At 30.7% G+C, this 7,092-nt stretch overlaps 1 long non-coding RNA gene across 1 annotated transcript; it reads right to left on the reverse strand.

Annotated features, from left to right (window-relative positions):
* Nucleotides 1–479: 479 nt before the first annotated feature.
* On the reverse strand, nucleotides 480–3,008 carry LOC112771590 (uncharacterized). The gene is made up of 4 exons (XR_003187118.3): nucleotides 2,839–3,008; nucleotides 2,686–2,739; nucleotides 2,461–2,598; nucleotides 480–772 (listed from the first exon to the last, which is right to left on the reverse strand). It is a non-coding gene; the product is annotated as an uncharacterized lncRNA (long non-coding RNA).
* Nucleotides 3,009–7,092: the final 4,084 nt, after the last annotated feature.

Genomic DNA, 7,092 nt, shown 5'->3' on the forward strand with positions numbered 1-7,092 from the left:
ATTAATATTTATAATTGTTATTCTAAATCATAAATTTAGAGAAAAAAAGTAGATTAATAAAAATAATTAATAACTATATTAGAGTTGATACACATAACACTAGATTAAGAAAAAATAAACATAATTACTACCATTTAAATTAATTTTAGTAAAATAATTTAAAATTATAATTTCAAACTTATCACGTGCATAGTACGAATTATTGAACAATTTATTATCATGTACATTGTAACACCCTACTACACAGTGTTTTACGCTTAAGTCGTAGAACAGAGGTAGTGTGGTATTACAGACCTCTAAACAGTAAAGATATACATATAATACTGAAAGAAATAATATACTAGGAGCCTTGAAACAAAATGGAAAAATAAAAATCGTAAAATAAAAAGCGTAACACTCAAGGAATAGGATTACTTGCGTGCTAAGAAACCTAATAGGAACATGATAAAGATAAGCAGAAGAATAAAGGAAAGCCAAGGTAACAGCATAACTAGCCCCTAACTCAGCCTGTGAAGCTAAGGCTGGCCGGAGGATATATATATATATATATATATATACATATAAACATACTTAAGTATCCCCAAAATACACCAAAACATCAAAGTAAACTCCTAACTCTCCCTAATCCTTTAAGAGGAGCAGCATACATAAGTTACTTGGAGAGTAAGCTAAACAAATATATACATATATACAACCAAAAACCAAAATACACCTAAGGACTACTTTGCTTCCCAAGATCCAGACGTCTAGCGAGGAGCCTCTCGACCTGCATCTGAAAAACAACAATACAATATGGAATGAGAACCGGAGGTTCTCAGCATGGTAAAAGTGCCACGCGCATAAGAAATACGGTCCTGAGAATGCCATAGACAATCCTAAAACTCCGTTATTCAATTATCCAACTTAAGTACTAAACAGAAGCTATAAACAGGGGTAGGTATTCTAAATCTGCCTAACTTACTCAAGTTCAAACTTAACCTAACACCAAACCATTTCCTCCGTTTCCTCCATCCTTTCATCATTCAGAATGCAATAGAAACAAGCAACCAAACAAGTTCACGCACAAGTAATGATCAAATAGTACAACTAGCAAGTATAACAAATAGCAGGTAATATATATCAATTAGGCATACCCAGGAAATGCATAACAATCAATACAAACAAATGCATATGATGCATGCCTGTTCTATGGCTGATGAGGCCCATCTGTCGGTTATCCAGCCAACCCGACAAGTTTGAAAATCTTAGACTGTCCCCCGTCGCGCATCTCCAAGAGTCTATGCATAGAGTTCACATTCAATCATCATATAATCACTCAATGGGACTATCCATACCGGGAATTTATACGTGCCCGGTCACCCTTACGACGTAGGGTCAACAAAGTATCGAGATTCAACCTGGAACACGTGGTGGCGAGCCACGGTTCTTACCCAGGGAAACTCGTATCTCAGATATCATTATTCATAAGCCATGGCAATTATCATCAATACATCATCAAGTATCAAACCTTAACATTAAACTTCATTAACATCCTTATTTTCTTCATAAAAGCCACTATTTACAACTTTCTTCACCTTCAAGTTATCTTGTTTTCCTAGCTTCTTTTATCTACTGGACCTAGAACCATACTTTAAGCCTTAAAGGGAAGAAAATGGAGGTTTAGAAGTGGAAAATTGGTTTAAAAATAGTCAAAACCGGTTTGGTCACCCTGAACTCAGATTTAAACACTAAACTTGCAACGTCCATAACTTTCTCCACAAAATTCCATTTTTCACAAAGTTGGTATCAATTAAAAGCTCTTGAAACTATCTTTTATTTGCAACAAACCATAACCCAATCCAAAATTTGAGGAGAATATTATGGACGTCCAAAGTTCATCAAAATTTGGTTTTAACCACTTTTAACAAAACCTTTTTTTCTCCAACTTAAGTTTCTTACCATTTAAAACTTGCATTGTAAAACCATATCAACTCAATTCATCAACAACCATTACCAATATAAGCTTTAATCAACTCAACCAACCTAGAACATAAAAAATTATCCACTTTTACCTCATACATCAATAACCTTTCCTTTGTTCACATCAATTCTTCACCCATACCAATTCTCATCATATATTTATCAACCTTCCATCAACATATACCAATTAAATGCCATTAACATAAATCAACTCTTCATACATGTTAATCCATCAACTTGATATAACAACCATTTATTAACAATCACCAACCATAATTCATTAATATCAACGTCAATACAACCCATTATAAGCAAGTCCAAAAGCATGAAATTAATAACCTCAATACCTCATAATTCCAATCTATGTTCATCAACAATTTACTCCAACAACATTACAAACTACTCATTAAATGTAATTAACAGTTCAACTTATTCTATGGTTCCTCTAACCTAAGTTTTCACAACACCGTAAATATTAAACGTGCAAAACTTAAACCATACCTTGGCCGATCACTAAGTTCACCCAAGACAGCCTCACAACTCAAAATTACAGCCCCTTCAAGCTCAATCAAACAGCCCCAAACCAAGCTTGATCACCAACAAGCCTCCAACAAGCATCAACATTCACATACACACTACCTAAACCACAATTAACACATCCAAACATAACAACTCAATACCCAAATTCCTAATTCAGAAATTTTATTAGGATTTGAGATCTCTTACCTTTACCCATTGATCCTTGGGCAATACCCACAAGAAATCAAGTCTAGTGGACCCCTAAAACATGAAAATCATCAAGGAATTGAGTTTCTCAAACCTTAAACTCGAAATTCATATACCAGCAGAAATGGAGCTAGGAAAAAGAGATTTACTTACTGTTTTGTTTAGATAGAATTGAAGAGTTCGACAAGCCCGACGCGTGGCCGCAAACGGCTCGTCAATCGGAGCTCCGGATCAAAAGTTATCAAGGTTTGAAGATGAGGTTAGGGTTTGCTTCTTCTTCTCCCCTTCCATGGTTGCATTCAGCGTGTTTGATAATTAAGAGAGGAGAGAGGGGTTCTTTTAAGTGTTTTATGCTGAGTTGGGTTGGGCATTGGGCCCATTTTGGGTCCAATTCAACTGGTTCGGCCCGTTTAGTCCAATCTCGGGCCAAATTCTTTAAAATTGGTATCAAAATTTTCGTTTCGACGAGCTCTATCATATTTTGATATTAGTTTTGCATTTTTAGCTTTCCTAATAAAAATTCAATTTATTAGCTAATAATTTACCGATTTTAGCGGGGTTTACATACATGGCACGAATTATTAAATAATTTCTCATGTATTTTTTTTTCAAAATAAAAATACTATTTTTACTTATAATTATTATTCTTTATCAACTCTTTCATTTAAAAACTAATATTATTTATTAATTTTTTTATTTTTATTCCTCACATTTATTAAAAATTTCTTTTCAATAATTTAGGTATTAATTGTTGTTATTTAATTAACTTATTTTAGGTATTTACTTATTAAAATTTTAGGTATTAATTATACCTCAATTACGGTATTAAGACTTTGAACATAATTTTAATTTAATTTTGTTAGGTATTTAATTATTAAAATATTATATATTAATTATATTCTGTTTACCATGTTAAGCCTTTAGACATAATCCCAATTTAATTTTAGACAATATAAGAAGCAAATATATATATATATATATATATATATATATATATATATATATATATATATATATAATATTAAATTAGAAGAGTAGATTTTAATTTTACATAAAATAATATAGTAGATATAGAGTATAAATAAATTTACTTGACAAATATAATTATTCATAGTGTGATATTTTATTACGATAACATATTTTTGTGCATTGACTCATATATATATATATATAGTTTGTTATTTTTTTATTACATGACATATTTATTATTATATTTCAAATTTAGAGTTTCTTTGATCTAACAATGCAGTGAAAGAATAGCAAGCAAAAAAAAATTAAAAAAAAATATGGGAACATTCTAAATATGATTACTGTTAATCTTCTTTTCTTTAGTTTTCAAATATATTATTTATTTTATTTATTTAGAGTAATAACTAAATTTATTATAACTATAGTAAAATTATCTTTAAACTATTAGTATTATTAGTAAATTTTTAAAATGATTGACATATTATTAGTATATATAATAAGCAGTAAATTTCCTTTCATGTTAATTATTTAAAAAATTTATAATTTTCACATAGTCTTTATTCTATTTTTTTCCATGCCTAATGACTATTGACTACGATTCTATTAATAGCATCACATATAGTATATTATACGAAGAGAAAGTGTGAAAAATAAAGACAAGAATTATAAGGCTATAAAAAGTTCCATTCAAGTTTGACAAGAGCAAGATGGTTTACATAGAAATAGTTCTAATAGATGATAAGATTAATTGATTCATTTACTAAATTTTTTCAAGTAATGCTAAGTTCAATTTATAAATAGAGTTTAATTTTGATGCACTGATAGTGTAAAGTATTTTACATAGTCGTGCAATCACATCCGTTCTTTTGGTGACCATTCACGCGGTCAATGTGAAATGTATTTATTTTTATTGATGTGTCATTACGTAATTGGATACACGTGTAAAACTACTTTACAAGCATCAAAATTAAATTCTTATAAATATTTGTAGTTCATATTTTAAGTTAATTTTATAAGTACACCATCTCACAAGTCAAAGACAATTCTTTTTAATAGCTTTGTAAATGCTAATAGCTTTTATATTTAATTTATTTTGCAATATGATAAAATTCATTGTTCAATCAAGAATTATTTGACAAAAATATTTGAGAATGAATTGGTAGAAAGGAAAGTCTATGTCTTCTCAAATTTTGAGATTGAAAAATCAAACGGAATATATCTTCTGACTGTACACACGTGCAAAATATCTTTTAAGATGGAGTCAGATATAGTATATTTGGTCGATGATCGTAAAATTCTGGATAATCATTTTAATTTGCTTGCTCATGCTGATATATTGAAACAACCAAATGAACGATTCTATTTATTTGGTACGTAATTAATTTATATTAACCCACACAAAATTATTTTCCTTTTGATTTTAAGTTTTGCCAAAAAATTGTATAATAGCATCATTTTATCGATAACAAAAATTTTAACAGTTTATTTATGAAAATATTTGAAATTTTATTGTGACTTTTTTAAATGTATATCCTTTTATTAATATACTATTGTTAGTTTTATCGTTTAATATAAAATAAATCAATAAATTCTTTTTATTTTATACACATTCGAAGTTATAATTTCTTAGATTTTTCACTCATTTGTCCTTAATTTGGTACTTTTAATTCAATTTTTTTGTTCAATTAGATGTTATTAGATTCTTGACTAGAAAAGAAAAACTCATATCATGGTCAAAATTGAGAGAAGTGACCAGTACATTGTGATTGATCTTCATAACTTGCAGTATGTAAAATTTTAATATGAATATTTCTTTAGGTTATAATTATGTGTTGCGGTGCAATTTTTTTTCTTTATATATTACTACTTACTCCCTTAATTATCGCTTTCATTCAAAAATGAGAAAAAAAATGTTGAGTTAAGAAATTAACTAAATTAATTAATGATGACAAACATTATTTTTGAGCAAAATAAATAATTAGTGTTGATTAATTATATCTACCTATTAACAAATTGTTTATTGTTGCAGACCAAATGTTAATAGCCTAAATGGAATAAAAGGCATTCAGCAAAGAATATTGGGCTGAAAGCAAAATAAAGAGCCCAAGCAAAAGCAAAGAAAGAAACCAAAGAAATTAAATCGGGCCATGCATACTAATACCCGATCCAAGCCCGAACTGATTTCAGAATTGAAATTCCCTCTCTCCTGCTTAACCAAAAGCAATGTTCTTCTTCCTTCTAATTAAGTCACATCAAGATTTCAGAAAAAGCAAGAAAGAGAAAGAGAAGAAAAGCTTCTTCCATAAGCCATTAACCAAAGAAGCAAGAGAGAGAGAGTTGAAACTTGAAGCACAGAAGCTAAAACAGAAATCCCAAGCTAAATCAAGCTTAAGAAAGGTAATCCATCTCATCTTGCATGCATCAAGATCCTCATCCCTTCTTCCCAACTCTCTGCACTACCCGAAAATGGCTTTGAAGGGAAAGTTGTTTTCTGCCCCATTCTGCTGTGTATCTACGGACTTAATCAAAACTTGGGGACCAAGTTGCATCTCTATGGTTCAGATTTGGTTGACCAGTGGAAAACAATTCTGGTTACTTCTTCATGGCTTTCGGTCAAGTTGGAAAAGTCAGAAGCAAATGTTCTACTTTGATGCTTGAGAAGAAAAAGTAAGCTTGTGGGTTGGTGAAGCTCAAAGCTCAAGGTGTTGACCTTGGAAGAAGAACTCAACCACATGCAAGGAGATATAAGAAGTTTGCTGTTCATTCAGAAACTAAGGAGAGAAAACCAGTGAATAGAGGTTATTGTTCTGAGAAAGCTCTTTGAAGAAGTTCAACTAACTGGACAGTGTAACCTAATCAAAGGTGCATTCCGCCAGTATGAAGAACTGAATCAGAGGCTTGCTAATCTGGTTTTTCGCATAGCACAGAGGCTGTTGATGAAGTCAATCTCTTTCATGTTTTACTGATTGTAATGATCTTTTCAATGTTTATCATTCTGTAATTTCTAGTGAGAAAAGGCATTGTGAGAAAACTCAAGTAAAAGCCATGAGTGAAAAAAGGCTGAGTGAAACACTTGAGAGAAAAGCCTAGAGTTATTTTCAGATTTCTTTAGGTGTGTTCATGTCTTGTATCTTGTACCTGTGAGGTATCCCTTTCTTAGTTGGGTTAGCACTAAGAGGTATAGTTAGGTATTAGCATAGCCAATGTCAAGTTAGGTTAGAACTTGAGTGTGAAAGGATTGGGTCAATCCTGTGTTATTGGTGTATGTAATACTGTTTACTATAGTGAAATTCTTCCATAGTTGTGGAGGAGACTGGATGTAGGTTGCATAGCACAAGGCAACCGAACCAGGATACATGCTGGTGTTAGCTTTTCTCTTCTCTGCTATGTTCTGTTTTTTGATATTCATGAGACAAAAATAAATTGTCTCATAAATTT

This window comes from Arachis hypogaea, chromosome 18, assembly GCF_003086295.3.
Source record: "Arachis hypogaea cultivar Tifrunner chromosome 18, arahy.Tifrunner.gnm2.J5K5, whole genome shotgun sequence".
In the NCBI taxonomy this organism is placed as follows: domain Eukaryota; kingdom Viridiplantae; phylum Streptophyta; class Magnoliopsida; order Fabales; family Fabaceae; genus Arachis; species Arachis hypogaea.